This window comes from Bombina bombina, chromosome 1 (assembly GCF_027579735.1).
Source record: "Bombina bombina isolate aBomBom1 chromosome 1, aBomBom1.pri, whole genome shotgun sequence".
Taxonomy (NCBI): Eukaryota; Metazoa; Chordata; class Amphibia; order Anura; family Bombinatoridae; genus Bombina; species Bombina bombina.
The window spans coordinates 823,646,138-823,662,540 of NC_069499.1; positions in this window are offsets into that span (position 1 = coordinate 823,646,138).

The window sequence follows — 16,403 nt, forward strand, 5'->3', positions numbered from 1 at the left end:
TTTGTAAAATTTGGCAAATGTATGCAGTGAAGACCAAGTCGCTGCCTTACAGATCTGTTCAACAGAAGCCTCATTCTTGAAAGCCCATGTGGAAGCCACAGCTCTAGTAGAGTGAGCTGTAATACGTTCAGGAGGCTGCCTTCCAGCAGTCTCATAAGCCAACCGGATGATGCTTTTCAGCCAGAAAGACAGAGAGGTAGCAGTTGCTTTTTGACCTCTCCTCTTGCCAGAATAGACGACAAACAAGGACGAAGTTTGTCTGAAGTCTTAGTTGCTTTTAGATAAAACTTTAAAGCACGAACCACATCAAGATTGTGTAACAGACGTTCCTTGTTAGAAACTGGATTAGGACACAGAAAAGGAACAACTATTTCCTGGTTAATATTCTTATTGGAAACCACTTTTGGAAGAAAACCAGGTTTGGTACGCAAAACGACCTTATCTGTATGGAACACCAGATAGGGTGAATTACACTGCAGAGCAGGACAATTCCGAAACTCTTCTAGCAGAAGAAATAGCTACCAAAAACAAAACTTTCCAAGATAATAACTTAATATCTATGGAATGTAGAGGTTCAAACGGAACCCCTTGAAGAACTGAAAGAACTAAATTTAGACTCCATGGAGGAGCCACAGGTCTGTAGACAGGCTTGATTCTGACTAAGGCCTGTACAAACGCCTGAACATCTGGCACGGCTGCAGACGCTTATGCAACAGAACAGACAGAGCAGAGATCTGTCCCTTTAGAGAACTAGCTGCCAACCCTTTCTACACTCCTTCTTGGAGAAGAAAGACAGTATCCTTGGAAATCCTAATCTTACTCCACGAGTAACCCTTGGATTCACACCAACAAAGATATTTCCGCCATATCTTATGGTAAATTTTCCTGGTAACAGGCTTTCTAGCCTGGATCAGAGTATCTATAACTGATTCAGAGAACCCACGCTTAGCTAGAATTAAGCGTTCAATCTCCAAGCAGGTCAGTTGCAGAGAAACTAGGTTTGGATGCTTGAATGGACCTTGTATTAGAAGGTCCTGCCTCAAAGGGTAGCTTCCATGGTGGAGCTGATGACATATCCACCAGGTCTGCATACCAAGTCCTGCGTGGCCACGCAGGAGCTATCAGAATTACCGAAGCCTTCTCCTGCTTGATCCTGGCAACTAGCCGAGGGAGAAGAGGAAACGGTGGAAAAGACATAAGCTAGATTGAATGACCAAAGCGCCACTAAGGCATCTACCAATGTCGCCTTGGGGTCCCTGGACCTGGACCCGTACCGCGGAACTTTTGAGTTCTGGCGTGACGCCATCAGGTCCAGATCTGGAAAGCCCCATAGTTGGGTTAACTGGGCAAAACCTCCGGGTGGAGTTCCCACTCCCCCCGTATGGAAAGTCTGACGACTCAGATAATCCGCCTCCCAGTTGTCCACCCCTGGGATGTAAATTGCGGATAGATGGCAGGAGTGATCCTCTGCCCATTTGATGATCTTGGATACTTCCCTCATTGACAGGGAACTCTTTGTTCCTCCCTGATGATTGATGTATGCTACAGTCGTGATGTTGTCCGACTGAAATCTGATGAATTTGACCTCCGCTAGCTGAGGCCAGGTCTGGAGCGCATTGAATATCGCTCTCAATTCGAAAATGTTTATTGGGAGAAGAGATTCTTCCCGAGACCATAGACCCTGAGCTTTCAGGGAGCCCCAGACCCGCACCCCTAAGAGGCTGGCGTCGGTCGTGACAATGATCCACTCCAGTCTGCGGAAACTCATTCCCTGAGACAGGTGATCCTTAGACAACCACCAGAGGAGTGAGTCTCTGCTTTTCTGGTCCATTTGTATCTGGGGAGACAAATCTGCATAATCCCCATTCCACTGTTTGAGCATGCACAGTTGCAGTGGTCTTAAATGAATTCGAGCAAAAGGGACCACCTCCATTGCTGCAACCATTAGTCCTATTACCTCCATGCACTGAGCCACGGAGGGTTGAGGAATGGCATGAACAACTCGACAAGTGTTCAAAAGTTTTAACTTCCTGACCTCCGTCAGAAAGATTTTCATTTCTACCGAGTCTATTATTGTTCCCAGGAAGGGAACCCTTGTGAACGGGGACAGAGAACTCTTTTCTATGTTCACCTTCCACCCGTGAGACCTTAGAAAGGCTAGAACAATGTCTGTATGAACCTTTGCTTTGTGACAGGACGACGCTTGTATTAAGATGTCGTCTAGGTAAGGTGCTACTGCAATGACCCTTGGTCTTAGCACCGCTAGAAGGGACCCTAGCACCTTTGTGAAAATTCTGGGAGCAGTGGCCAATCCGAAGGGAAGGGCCACGAATTGGTAATGCTTGTCCAGAAAGGCGAACCTCAGGAACTGATGGTGATCTTTGTGGATAGGAATATGCAGGTATGCCTCCTTCAAGTCCACGGTAGTCATATATTGACCCTCCTGGATCATTGGTAAAATTGTCCGAATGGTTTCCATTTTGAATGATGGAATTTGTTTAGGATTTTTAAGTCCAGGATTGGCCTGAAAAGTTCCTTCCTTTTTGGGAACTACAAACAGGTTTGAGTAAAAACCCAGTCCTTGTTCTGCTGTTGGAACTGGGTGTATCACTCCCATTTTTAGAAGGTCTTCTACGCAACGTAAGAATGCCTGTCTCTTTATCTGGTCTAAAGATAAGCGAGACATGTGGAACCTTCCCCTTGGAGGAAGGTCTTGAACTCCAGAAAATACCCCTGAGTGACAATTTCTAGCGCCCAGGGATCCGGAACATCTCTTGCCCAAGCCTGAGCAAAGAGAGAAAGTCTGCCCCCTACTAGATCCAGGTCCCGGATCGGGGGCTACCCTTTCATGCTGTCTTGGTAGCAGCAGCAGGCGTCTTGGCCTGTTTACCCTTGTTCCAGCCTTGCAATGGTTTCCATGCTGGTTTAGGCTGGGAAGCGTTACCCTCTTGCCTAGTGGCTGTAGAGGTAGAAGCAGGTCCGTTCCTGAAATTGCGAAAGGAACGAAAATTAGACTTATTTTTAGCTTTGAAAGGCCTATCTTGTGGAAGGGCATGGCCCTTTCCCCAGTGATATCTGAAATAATTTCTTTCAACTCTGGCCCGAATAGGTCTTACCCTTGAAAGGAATATTAAGCAATTTTGTTTTGGCGACACCTCTGCCGACCAAGATTTTAGCCAAAGCGCTTGCCAAAACCAGAATTTTTCGCCGCTAAATTTAGCTAACTGAAAAGCGGCATCTGTGATGAAAGAATTAGCCAACTTCAAGGCGTGGATTCTGTCAATGACCTCATCATAAGAAGTCTCCTTCTGGAGCGAGTTTTCTAGTTCCTCAAACCAAAAAGGCCGCTGCAGGTGGTTACAGGAATAATGCAAGAAATTGGTTGAAGAAGAAAACCTTGTTGAACAAAAATTTTCTTAAGTAAACCTAATTTTTTATCCATAGGATCTTTGAAAGCGCAACTATCTTCTATTGGAATAGTCGTGCGCTTAGCTAGTGTAGAAACTGCCCCTTCTACTTAGGGACCGTCTGCCACACGTCCCTTCAGGGGTCGACAATGGGGAACATTTTCTTAAATATAGGGGGGGGGGAACAAAAGGTACATCTGGTCTCTCCCACTCCCTAGTCACGATATCCGCCACCCTCTTAGGTATCGGAAGACGCGTCAGTGTGTACCGGGACCTCTAAGAATTTGTCCATTTTACACAATTTTTCTGGGACCCACCAAGGGGTCACAATCATCTAGCGTAGCCAGGAGCTCCTTAAGCAGGGCGCGGAGGTGTTCTAGCTTAAATTTAAATGCTATAGTATCTGGCTCTGCCTGTTGAGAAACTTTTCCTGTGTCAGAAATTTTCTCCCTCAGACAGGGCCCTCCCTCACCGCCAAGTCAGATTGTTGTGAGGGCACTACAGATAAATTATCCACTGCGTCTGATTGCTCATTTCTGTATTTAAAACTGAGCTATCGCGCTTCCTCGGAAATGCTGTCAGTTTGGATAAAAATGCTGCGAGAGAATTATCCATTACTGCAGCTAACTGTTGCAAAGTAATAGGAATCGATGCGCTAGAGGTACTGGGGCATCGCTTGCGCGGGCATAGCTGGTGTTGACACAGAAGGAGAGGATAGAGTACTATCCTCACTACCTTCAGCTAAAGAATCATCTTGGGCTACATTTTTAAGCGTTACTGTATGGTCCTTAAGCGTTTTGGAACGCTATAGCACACTTCAAACATAAATTTAATGGGGGTACCGCCATGGCCTTTAAACATACAGAACAAAGGTTATCTGAAGTCTCAGCCATGTTTGACAGACTTAGATCAGCACTACAATGCAATAAACAATATTTTTTGAAAAAAACGTTACTGTGTCTTTATAATAATAAAAGTGCACACTTTATTACTAAAACATCAAATAACCATCAAATAAACATCCGATCTTAATGAAATTTTCACCACATTGTCCAAATGCTTTGAAAAGATTGCCCCCTTAATGCCCAAAACCGGAGCTAAGAACAGCAGTTAACCGGTTTAAAACACTACAGCACAATGCCACAGCCTCTACTGTGGCTTTTACCCTTCCTTAGGGATTATTTGAGTAAGAAATAAGCCTCTCTGAAGTCCTTTTCTGAGGTCTCTGGACTCCCCACGTGAAGCTGCATGAACTGTCTAGCAAAAACAACTGCGCCACTGAGGCGCGAAAATGAGGCCCCCTCCCTCTTCATTCCAGAGTGGTGGGGCCTTTTAGACTAGGTTAGGTGTCTAATTTAGTGCCAGGCGCAATAATAAACCCCATAAGTGTTTTAAAAGTCTCAAAAACACCCTAATCATACTAAATCATGCTAATAAAGCAATCGATTAAGCCCACAATAGTGTCAACCAGCATTGAGCCCTTAATTTAAGCCATCATTTTATACAGAGTCTGAGAAAAATGGCTTACCTATCCCTGAGGGGATTTCTGACAGTCTTCTAGCATTACTTGGTCTTGTTAGAAAAATGACTGATCATACCTGAAGCAGTTAAGACTGCAAACTGTTCCCCCCAGCTGAAGTTTTCCGGTATTCAACAGTCCCTGCGTGGGAACAGCAATGGATTTTAGTTACTGGTGCTAAAATCATATTCCTCTCAGCAGAAATCTTCATCACTTTCTGCTTCAGAGTGAATAGTACAAGCCGGCACTATTTTAAAATAACAAACTTTTGATAGAAGAAATAAAAACTACAAATCTAACACCACAAACTCTTTACCCTCCCGTGGAGATGCTACTTGTTAGAGCGGCAAAGAGAATGACTGGGGGGGCGGAGCTTGAGGGAGCTATATGGACAGCTCTGCTGTGTGCTCTCTTTGCCACTTCCTGTAGGGATTGAGAATATCCCACAAGTAAGGATGAAGCCGTGGACCGGATACACCAATGTAAGAGAAATTGAAACTGCAAAACCTTATGCACAAAATGCATATTTTACATTCCTTTGTTCTTTACTAACAGGTAGATTAGAAATTTGTGTGTTCAGCATTAAAACAGTAACGCTGCCATTACGAGTCTTGTCGGTATAGGTGTACCACAAGCCTTTTAGCCTATAACGCAATGTCAGTCCCGCACTCGTAAAAATTACGTTTTTGCATGAGGATGGATGTCGGCTCTTCAAAACTGTAAGTGGATCTTCAGGGGTTAGTGTTAGGTTTTTTTTAAGGGTTTATTGGGTGGGTTTTAGTTTTAGGTTAGGGCTTTGGGCTGCAATAGAGCTAAATGCCCTTTTAAGAGCAATGCCCATCCAAATGCCCTTTTCAGGGAGCTTAGGTTTCTTTAGTTAGGGTTTTATTTGGGGGGTTGGTTGTGTGGGTGGTGGGTTTTACTGTTGGGGGATTGTTTGTATTTTTTTTTACAGGTAAAAGAGCTGATTTTTTTGGGGGCAATGCCCCACAAAAGGCCCTTTTAAGGGCTATTGGTAGTTTAGTTTAGGCTAGGGTTTTTTTTTTATTTTGGGGGGCTTTTTTATTTTGATAGGGCTATTAGATTAGGTGTAATTAGTTTAAATATCTTGTAATTTGTTTTTTATTTTGTGTAATTTAGTGGGGTTTTTTTTGTAATTTAGGTATTTGTATTTAATTTAGTTAATTGTATTTAATTTAGGTCATTTATTTAATTGTAGTGTAAGGTTAGGTGTTAGGTGTAAGACAGGTTAGGTTTTATTTTACAGGTAAATTCATATTTATGTTAGCTAGGTAGTTAGTAAATAGTTAATAACTATTTAGTAACTATTCTACCTAGTTAAAATAAATACAAACTTGCCTGTAAAATAAAAATAAACCCTAAGCTAGCTACAATGTAACTATTAGTTATATTGTAGCTAGTTTAGGGTTTATTTTACAGGTAAGTATTTAGTTTTAAATAGGAATTATTTAGTTATTAATAGTAGGTTTTATTTAGATTTTTTTTAATTATACTTAAGTTAGGGGTTGTTAGGGTTAAACTTAGGTTTAGGGGTTAATAAATATAGTATAGTGGCGGCGACGTTGGGGACGGCAGATTAGGAGTTAATAAATGTAGGTAGGTGGCGGCGATGTTAGGGACAGCAGATTAGGAGTTAATAATATTTAACTAGTGTTTGTGAGGCGGGAGTGCGGCGGTTTAGGGGTTAATATGTTTATTATAGTGGCGGCGATGTCCGGAGCGGCAGATTAGGGGTTAATAAGTATACTGTAGGTGTCGGCGATGTCGGGGGCGGCAGATTAGGGGTGTTTAGACTCGGGGTTCATGTTAAGGTGTTAGGTGTAAACATAAATTTTGTTTCCCCATAGGAATCAATGGGGCTGCGTTACGGAGGTTTACGCTGCTTTTTTGCAGGTGTTAGGCTTTTTTTCAGCCGTCTCTCCCCATTGATGTCTATGGGGAAATCGTGCACAAGCACGTACAACCAGCTCAACGCTGACTTAAGCAGCGCTGGTATTTGAGTGCGGTATGGAGCTCAATTTTGCTCTACGCTCACTACTTGCCTAATAACGCTGGGTTCATAAAAACCTGTAATACCAGCGCTGTAGGTAAGTGAGCGGTGACAATAATGTGCAAGTTAGCAACGCACCCCTCTTACCGCAAAACTCAGAATCTAGCCGTAAGATAGCTACAATATAACTATTAGTTATATTGTAGCTAGCTTAGGATTTGTTTCACAGGTAAATATGTATTTAGTTTAAAAAAATCTATTATTTAGTTAAAGGGACATGAAACATATAATTTTTATTTCACGATTCAGATAGAGAATACAATTTCAAACAGCTTTCCAATTTACTTCTATTATTTAATTTGCTTCCTTCTCTTGTTATCCTTTGCTGAAAGGTTTATCTAGGCAAGTTCAGGAGCAGCAGAGAACCTAGTTTCTAGCTGTTGATTGGTGGCTGCATATATATACCAATTGTGATTGGCTCACCCATGTGTTCGGTTAGAAACCATTAGTGCATTGCTGCTCCTTCAACAAATGATACCAAGAGAATAAAACAGATTAGATAATAGAAGTAAATTAGAAAGTTGTTTAAAATTGTATTCTCTATCTGAATCATGAAAAGGAAATTTTTGGGTTTCATGTCCCTTTAATAATTGTAACTTTAATTTAGCTCTATTTTAATTATGTTAAAGTTAGGGGGTGTTAAGTTTAGGGTTAGGCTTAGGGTTACGTTAGGGTTAGGGGTTAATATAGTTTAATTTAGGTTGTTGCGATGTGGGGGCTGGCGGTTTAGGGGTTAATAGGTTTATTTAGTGGGTAGTGATGTGGGAGGCCAAAGGGTTTAGGTGTTAATAACTATTTAGTTGCGGCAATGTTGGGGGAACGGCGGAATAGGGGTTAATAGATTTATTATAGTGTGGGCGATGTTGGGGTGCGAGGGAATAGGGGTTAATAACTTTAGTATAGTGTTGGCGATATCGGGAGAGGCACATTAGGGGTAAATAGATTTATTTAGGTGGCAGCGATATTGGGAGCAGCAGATTAGGGGTTAATAACTCTATGTAGGTGGCAGCAATGTCAGGGGCAGCAGATTAGGAGTGTTTAGACATGGGGTTTTTATGTTAGGGTGTTAGGTTTAAAACGTAGGGTGACCATATTGCCGCTTTAAAAAAGGGACACATATGTCAGGGTTTCTTATACAGAACATTTCTTTAAACAGCCCTGAAAAAGCCCTGACATATGTATTTTTCATATGTTCCCTTTTTAAAGCAGCAATATGGTCACCCTATGTAAAGTAACTTTTATTTTTCCAATAGACATCAATGGGGCTGCGTTACTGAGCTTTTTATTCCGCGATCGCAGGTGTTAGTTTTTTTTTTTAGCCCGCTCTCCCCATTAATATTTATGGGGAAAGCGTGCAAACGAGCAAATCAAAACAGCGCTTGTTTTTGGTGCGGTATGGAGCTCAACGCAACTATATCGCCCGCATATATTATTAAATATATATTATATATTCTCCCCCAGGACCTTTTCAGTGGGTGCTCCCCCCGGCTGATTTAGCTGACTAAAGTTTTAGGCCAATATTAAACTAAAATTAGCTAATAATTAAAAATGTATATATTGCACAATTTTTTATTATATACATTTATGTTAAATTATGCAATTAATTTGTGCTTTGGCTAGCATAAAATCATATAATATTAGAAAATATTACACTAACCCCAACCCGGCTATTTCATAATGCACCTGGCCGGCAAAATTTTCTGTGGAGAACACTGCATAGGTATATATATTTAAAGGGGACAGTATACACCAATTTTATATAGATGCAATTAAATAGACACTACTATAAAAAATAATATGCACAGTTACTGATATAAAATCCAGTATAAAACCGTTTAAAAAAACTTACTTAGAAGCTCCCCGTTTAGCTCTGTTGAAAAGGTCAGCTGGAACAACCCACTGAAAGCGGTTGGTATAGCAAAAAAGCAGACCCACCCCCCCCCCCCCTTCCTCTGCGTATGAAAAAGAAAATTTATGCTTACCTGATAAATTTATTTATTTCTTGACACGGTGAGTCCACGGAATCATCAATTACTGTTGGGAATATCACTCCTGGCCAGCAGGAGGAGGCAAAGAGCACCACAGCAAAAGCTGTTAAGTATCACTTCCCTTCCCACAACCCCCAGTCATTCAACCAAGGAAAAGGAGGAGAAACGAAATAACACAAGGTGTAAAGGTGCCTGAGGTTTATATAAAAAACTGTCTGAAAACAAGGGAGTGTAGTGGACTCACCGTGTCAATAAATAAATAAATTTATCAGGTAAGCATAAATTTTGTTTTCTTTCTTAAGACAAACGGTGAGTCCACGGAATCATCACTTACTGTTGGGAATAAATACCCAAGCTAGAGGACACAGATGATTAGGGAGGGACAAAACAGGAAACCTAAACAGAATGCACCATCGCTTGAAGAACCTTTCTCCCAAATGAAAAATGTGCAAAGAAGGCCAAGTTGTAGCCTTACAAATCTGTTCTACAGAAACCTACAGAAAGCCCAAGAAGAAGAAACAGCCCTAGTGGAATGAACTGTAATTCCTCTCAGGGGGCTGCTGTCCGCAGACTCACAAGCCAAATGAATAATACTCTCAACCAGAGAGAAAGAGAAGTGGCAGTAGCTATCTAATCTTTATGTTTTCCAGGAAAAACAAACATCAAAGCAGAAGACTGACGAAATTCCTTAGTAGTATGCAATAAAATGTAAGGACCTGCACATTATCTAGGTTGTGTAACAAACGTTCTTTATAAGAAGGATTAGAACAGAGAGAAGGAACAACAATTTCCTGATTAATATTTCTGTCCGAAACAACCTTAGAAAGAAAACCAAACTTGGAACGAAGAACTACCTTATCTGGATGAAATATGAGATAAGGAGAGTCACACTGCAAAGCTGAGAGTTCAGAAACCCTCAGAGCAGAGAACTAGAAGTAATAAACAAAACCTTCCAAGATAATAACTTCATATCTATGGAATGTATAGGCTCAAACGGAGCCTGTAGCAAAACTTTAAGAACCAAGGTGGAGCCACAGATTTAAACACAGCCCTGATTCTGACCAGGGCCTGGCAAAAGGATTGTACGCTCGGCACATCCGCCAGACGCTTGAGCAGAAATCTGACCCTTGAGGGTACTGACAGACAAACCCTTCCCGGCCTTCCTGGAGAAAAGATAAGTGTAACAATCAATCCTGCTTAGTTTGATTACAAGTAAAGGTATGTAGCACAATATCAATTGAGAGTACTATTACTTGGTAAACCCATATGGATATATGTGCAGTTAATATAAGATTAATGTTTCCCTACAAAAAATACACACTAAAGTATTATCTGTATTATAGGAATCAAAATCAAATGCAATCTTGGAAATAAGCAGGCTTGTAATAATACAAAAAGGATAGAGGAATAGGTGAAACTTTCTTATGAGTAAGTAAGGAATAATTATAATATATTGCGTAACATGAGAAATTAAACACACAGCAAGTAAGTCTTATCCAATGTAGTATTGAATAGATTGTTATAATGGAGAACTTCTGCAGATATAGTTATAGTTGCAAACGTGGTAATGTACCTTGAAAACTGTGAGTGCGGTAAGTAAGAACAAACACTTCCGGGTTCTGTAGGCTGTGGCTGCAGCAGCAGCAGAGACACGCTGAAGCGAGCTAACAGTCAGCGTGTGACGTCACGATTCTCCGGTTGCAGCAGAAATCAACATAAGGATAATATAACAGAACAAATAAGATTAACATATTAGAGCTTCAATAACCGGTTATTCTTTATGGCTGCCACAGACTTGGTTGTTAAATAATATGAGCTGATAGTTTGAAACAGGTAACGTAACTTCCCAAAATAAAGACAGTCTTGAATAAATGAAAGTACTTGCCAAAGTAAGATTTCCAAAAGATGTTGCAACAGGCTGGAATTAAATATGAAATCCGTAGTAGGTAGATCTGAATGAGGAAACTTAGTTGCTGTAAAGTTAATTCAATTTTAACCTTACAGAGATATGAGAGGCTCAGTGTTACTCTGAGGAAAATAACAAAATACTAAGCAAGGTGTGTTCAGTGAACAGGTGTTTTATGGGAGTAAGTAAGATATGATTGGTTGAATCTAATTAAAGAAACAGTACACCCAAAAGCCTGACATGACTCCCCCCCTCAAACAAGCTGATCCTCAGCTTGAAGTCTGGGGGCGATCTGGATATCTCCTGTGAAATTGGGAAACAAGTCGAGGAGCATTAAGATTAGATGCGGGTTCCCAGGAGTCATCTTCCTCCGAGTACCCCTTCCACCTAATTAAATATTCCAGAATACCCTTGGAAAACCTTGAATCAAGTACTTCTTTAACCTCATAGATTTCTGAGTCTTGAATGGAAGTGGTCGGGTTAGTAATTGGGGGTGTGTTATTTCTAGTAGGAACGTATGGTTTGAGGAGGGAAACATGGAAAGTCGAGATGTATTCTCATAGATGATGGTAAATCCAGAGTGACTGCATTCTGATTTATTACCCTAGTGATAGGGAAAAGGTCCACAGAATTTTTGTGTCATTTTCCTACTAGGAAGATGTAGCTTTAGGTTTTTTGTTGACAACCATACCTGGTCACCAATTTGATATGAAGGGGTTGTCTGTGTCTCAAATCATAATAGTGTTTTTGGGAAGACTGAGCTTTTGAAAATGTTTTCCTTGATAACCCGAAAATTGTCTAGAAGTGCATTATTCCATTCATCTACGAGAGGAGAATTGGAAGGAGTAGTACTAACTGAAGTGATGGTTGGATGGTACCCATAATTTGCGAAGAATGGAGATAATTTTGTGGATGAATTGGTTAGATTATTGTAGGAAAATTCAGCGAAGGGTAAGTTGTTATCCAATTTTCTTGCTGGTAGGAACAAAAACATTGTAGGTACTCATCTAACCATGATTGATTCTCTCAACCTGTCCGTTGGCTTGTGGATGAAATGCAGTGGTGTATTGATGGGTTATGTTAAGAGATTGACAGAGACTTTTCCCAGAATTTAGATGTGAACTGAGATCCCCTGTCAGATATCAAAACTGTTGGTACCCCCCATGAAGCCGAATCACATGTTGTATAAATAAGTTGGCTGTTTCTGCTGAAGTGGGAAGCTTATGAAATGGAATAAAATGCGACATTTTGGTGAAACTATCAACAACTACCATGATGGTGGTAAAATTCTTTGATGGAGGTAGATCCACAATGAAGTCAACTCCTACTTGTTTCCAAGGTCTGTCAGAAGTTGGAATTGATATTAAAAGTCCATAAGGTAATTTCCGCTCAGTTTTGCATACTTGACAAGTAACACAACTCTTTATATAATCTGAAACAGTTTCCTTCAAATGAGGCCACCAATATGTCCTTGTTATGAGTTCGATAGTGCGTGATTCCCCTGGATGTCCAGCTAAGGGTGAATCATGGTGAAGTTGTAAAATTTGTAGTCTCAATTCTTTAGGAATATAAATCATATTCTTGTAGTAGTATAATCATCTTTCAATTCCAAAGGAACCTTAGTGTCAGTAGGTGAAGTTTTTGAAGAATTCTTTATATCAGTTAGAAAGTCTGAAGTTAATCCGATGAAGCGTTCAGGAGGAATTATAGCAGTAGGATTTTCGTTATGAATAGGTTCGGATAGTTGTCGAGAGAGTGCATCCGCTTTTCCATTTTTGTTTGCTGGGCGGTATTGGATTTGAAAGTCGAATCTTGCAAAGTAAAGACTCCACCGTACCTGTCTAGCTGATAGAGTCTTGTTATTTTGCAGGTATTGGAGGTTTTTGTGGTCCGTATAAATTATGAAGGGCATTTTTGCACCTTCTAGTAGGTGTCTCCAAAATTCTAAGGATTACGGATGGCGAGTAATTCTTTGTCTCCTATTGCGTAATTCCTCTCTGCTGATGTCATTACTTTTTGAAAAGTAGGAGATTGGATGTAGAGGATCTTTGGGTGTTTTCTGTTGTGAAAGTACTGCCCCAATCGCAAAGTCTGAGGAATCAACTTCCAATACGTATTGTAAATCAACATTAGGAAATTTGAGTATGGGTGGCTTCTGTGAAAGTTTGTTTCAAGAAGTCAAATACTTTGGAATGACTTTGATTCCAATGGAATTGTTGGGTTGAACCGAGTAAGTTGTGTGAGTGGTCTCACTATTGATGAAAAGTTCTTTATAAATTTTCTGTAATAATTGGCAAACCCCAAAAACCTTTGGAGAGACTTCTTATCTTTAGGAGTTGGCCAATTTTTTACTGAATCAACCTTCTCGGTTTGCATTTGGATACCAGCAGGAGATATAGTGTAGCCTAAGAATGAGATAGTGGTATTGTGAAATGAACACTTTTCTAATTTGGCATATAGTTTATGTGTTTGTAACCGAGCTAATACCCAACGGACATGTTTTATATGTTCTGGCAAGTTGTTGGAGTAAATTAAGATGTCGTCTAAGTATACTACTAGACATATGTCTAATAAATCCCGGAAGATATCATTAATAAAGTGTTGGAACGTTGCGGGGGCATTACAGAGACCGAATGGCATCACTAGGTACTCATAGAGTCCATACCGAGTTCTAAATGCTGTGAGCCATTCGTCTCCTTCTCTTATAACGTATGAGATTGTATGCCCCACGCAAGTCCAACTTAGTAAAGATGGTAGCATTACTTAATCTTTCAATTAATTCCGGGTATGAGAGGTAACGGATATCGGTTTTTTACCGTCCATTTATTAAGCTCTCGGTAATCTATTATCGGCCTGAGGAATTGTCTTTGTTGGTTATACAAAGAACATTCAGCTGCTGTGGGTGAAGAAGAGGGTCTGATAAAACCCTTTCGAAGATTATCTTGTAAAGTATTGTTTTAAATGTAACAACTCAGGGGTGACTCAATGGATACAAAGACCAACCGTAATGTTGCACCTGGAATTAAATTCAATTGGGCAATCATAAACCCGATGGGGTGGAAGAGTTTCCGCCTCAACTTTTACTAAAGACCTCTAATGAAGTCCTGGTATGGTTCCGGTATTTGAATCTGTTTCTAATTCTGTGTGTAGTATTTATGATGTGGGAAGCATGTATTTCACAGGAATTTTGATTGGAAGGTAACAGTTAAAGTTGACCCAATCTATATAGGGATTGTGTGTCTGAAGCCAGAATAACCCTAATACTATAGGAAAATGAGTGTGATGGAATTACATCGAATGTTATATATTCGGTGTGGCCATCTTCAGTAATAACTAATATAGGTACTGTGTTGTGAGTTATAGGACTATTTGCAATTACAGAGCCATCAATAACTTTGATTGAAACTGGTGTTTTCTTAATACAATAGGTATTTTATTTTTCAATACAGTAGATTTGTCTATAAAGTTTCCAAATGCTCCAGAGTCAACGATGGCAGAAGTAGACAATCTATTAGGTCCCACTGCAAAAGGAGAGATAGTTTTGCAATAAGAAATTTGTTTATCTAGACTTTGAGAGTTGTTAATATGAACAAACTTACTCTTTTTATTTTTTTTGTAGTGTTGGACAATTCATAACTGTATGACTGGGATTTGCACAATACATACAGATGTGATTAGTTCTTCATTCTTATCCTTTCTTCAGGGGTTAATGGTCCACGTATAACTCCTATTTCCATGGGGGTGACATGCTCCATTGGAGGTGATTTTATGTGTGCTGAGGTGGACATAGTGGCTTTAAATGTTGGATCTGAATAACCACGTTCAGCTTTGCGTTCCCTGAGCCTCCGGTCGATTTGGGTTGAGACTTTTATTAATGCATCCAGGGTACTTGGAAGCTCTATACGTGCTAGCTCATCCTTAACAGGATCAGACAGTCCCAATCTAAATTGGTTTCTGAGCGAAACCAAAACTCCATGCTGAGTCTGATGCGTACAGCTTAAATTCAGTGGTATATTCCTCCACTGTCTTTTTTCCTTGTTTATAAGCTCCTCATCTTTTGTTCAGCCGTTAGTTGAATATCAGTATCTCTATATAGCTCATCCATAGCTTGGAAAAAAATTTGTTAGTGAATCTAGTAGGGGGGTCATTTGTTTCACACAAATGATCTGCCCAAATTCTGGGTTCAGATCTTAGAAAGAATATTGTGGACAAAACCCTTACCCTGTCAGTGGGTAAAGTTTTTGGTTTTAAATTGAATAGCAGGTAGCAGGCATTTTTAAACTGCCTATAGGTTTTCCTATTACCCATTATATAATTCTGGCAAGCTTATCTGTGGTTCAGAACTGGGGGTTTGTTGTTTCTTTTACCTCCTTTATAAGCTCTCTGAGAACCTGATTTTCTAGTTGTAAGTCCAGGATAGCCTGTCCCATTTTGTCTACCTTCTTGGACTCAGGTTATAGACTACTTGGGGAATTTCAGCAGGTTCCATTTTCTTTTATGGCTTAGTATTATGTAACAATCAATCCTGCCTTAGTTTGATTACAAGTAAAGGTATGTAGCACAATATCAATTGAGAGTACTATTACTTGGTAAACCCATATGGATATATGTGCAGTTAATATAAGATTAATGTTTCCCTACAAAAAAATACACCACTAAAGTATTATCTGTATTATAGGAATCAAAATCAAATGCAATCCTTGGAAATAAGCAGGCTTGTAATAATACAAAAAGATATAGGAATAGGTGAAACTTTCTTATGAGTAAGTAAAGGAATAATTATAATATATTGCGTAACATGAGAATTAAACACACAGCAAGTAAGTCTTATCCAATGTAGTATTGATAGATTGTTTATAATGGAGAACTTCTGCAGATATAGTTATAGTTGCAAACGTGGTAATGTACCTTGAAAACTGTGAGTGCGGGGTAAGTAAGAACAAACACTTCCGGGTTCTGTAGGCTGTGGCTGCAGCAGCAGCAGAGACACGCTGAAGCGAGCTAACAGTCCAGCGGTGTGACCAGTCACGATTCTCCGGTGCAGCAGAAATCAACATAAGGATAATATAACAGAACAAATAAGATTAAACATATTAGAGCTTCAATAACCGGTTATTCTTTATGGCTGCCACAGACTTGGTTGTTAAATAATAGTGAGCTGATAAGTTGAAACAGGTAACGTAACTTCCCAAAATAAAGACAGTCTTGAATAAATGAAAGTACTTGCCAAAGTAAGATTTCCAAAAGATGTTTGCAACAGGCTGGAATTAAAATATAAATCCGTAGTAGGTAGATCTTAAATGAGGAAACTTGAGTTGCTGTAAGTTAATTCAATTTTAACCTTACAGAGATATGAGAGGCTCAGTGTTACTCCTGAGGAAAAATAACAAAATACTATAGCAAGGTGTGTTCAGTGAACAGTGTTTTAATGGGAGTAAGTAAGATATGATTGGGTTGAATTCTAAATTAAGAGAAACAGTACACCCAAAAGCCTGACAATAAGATTCTTGGA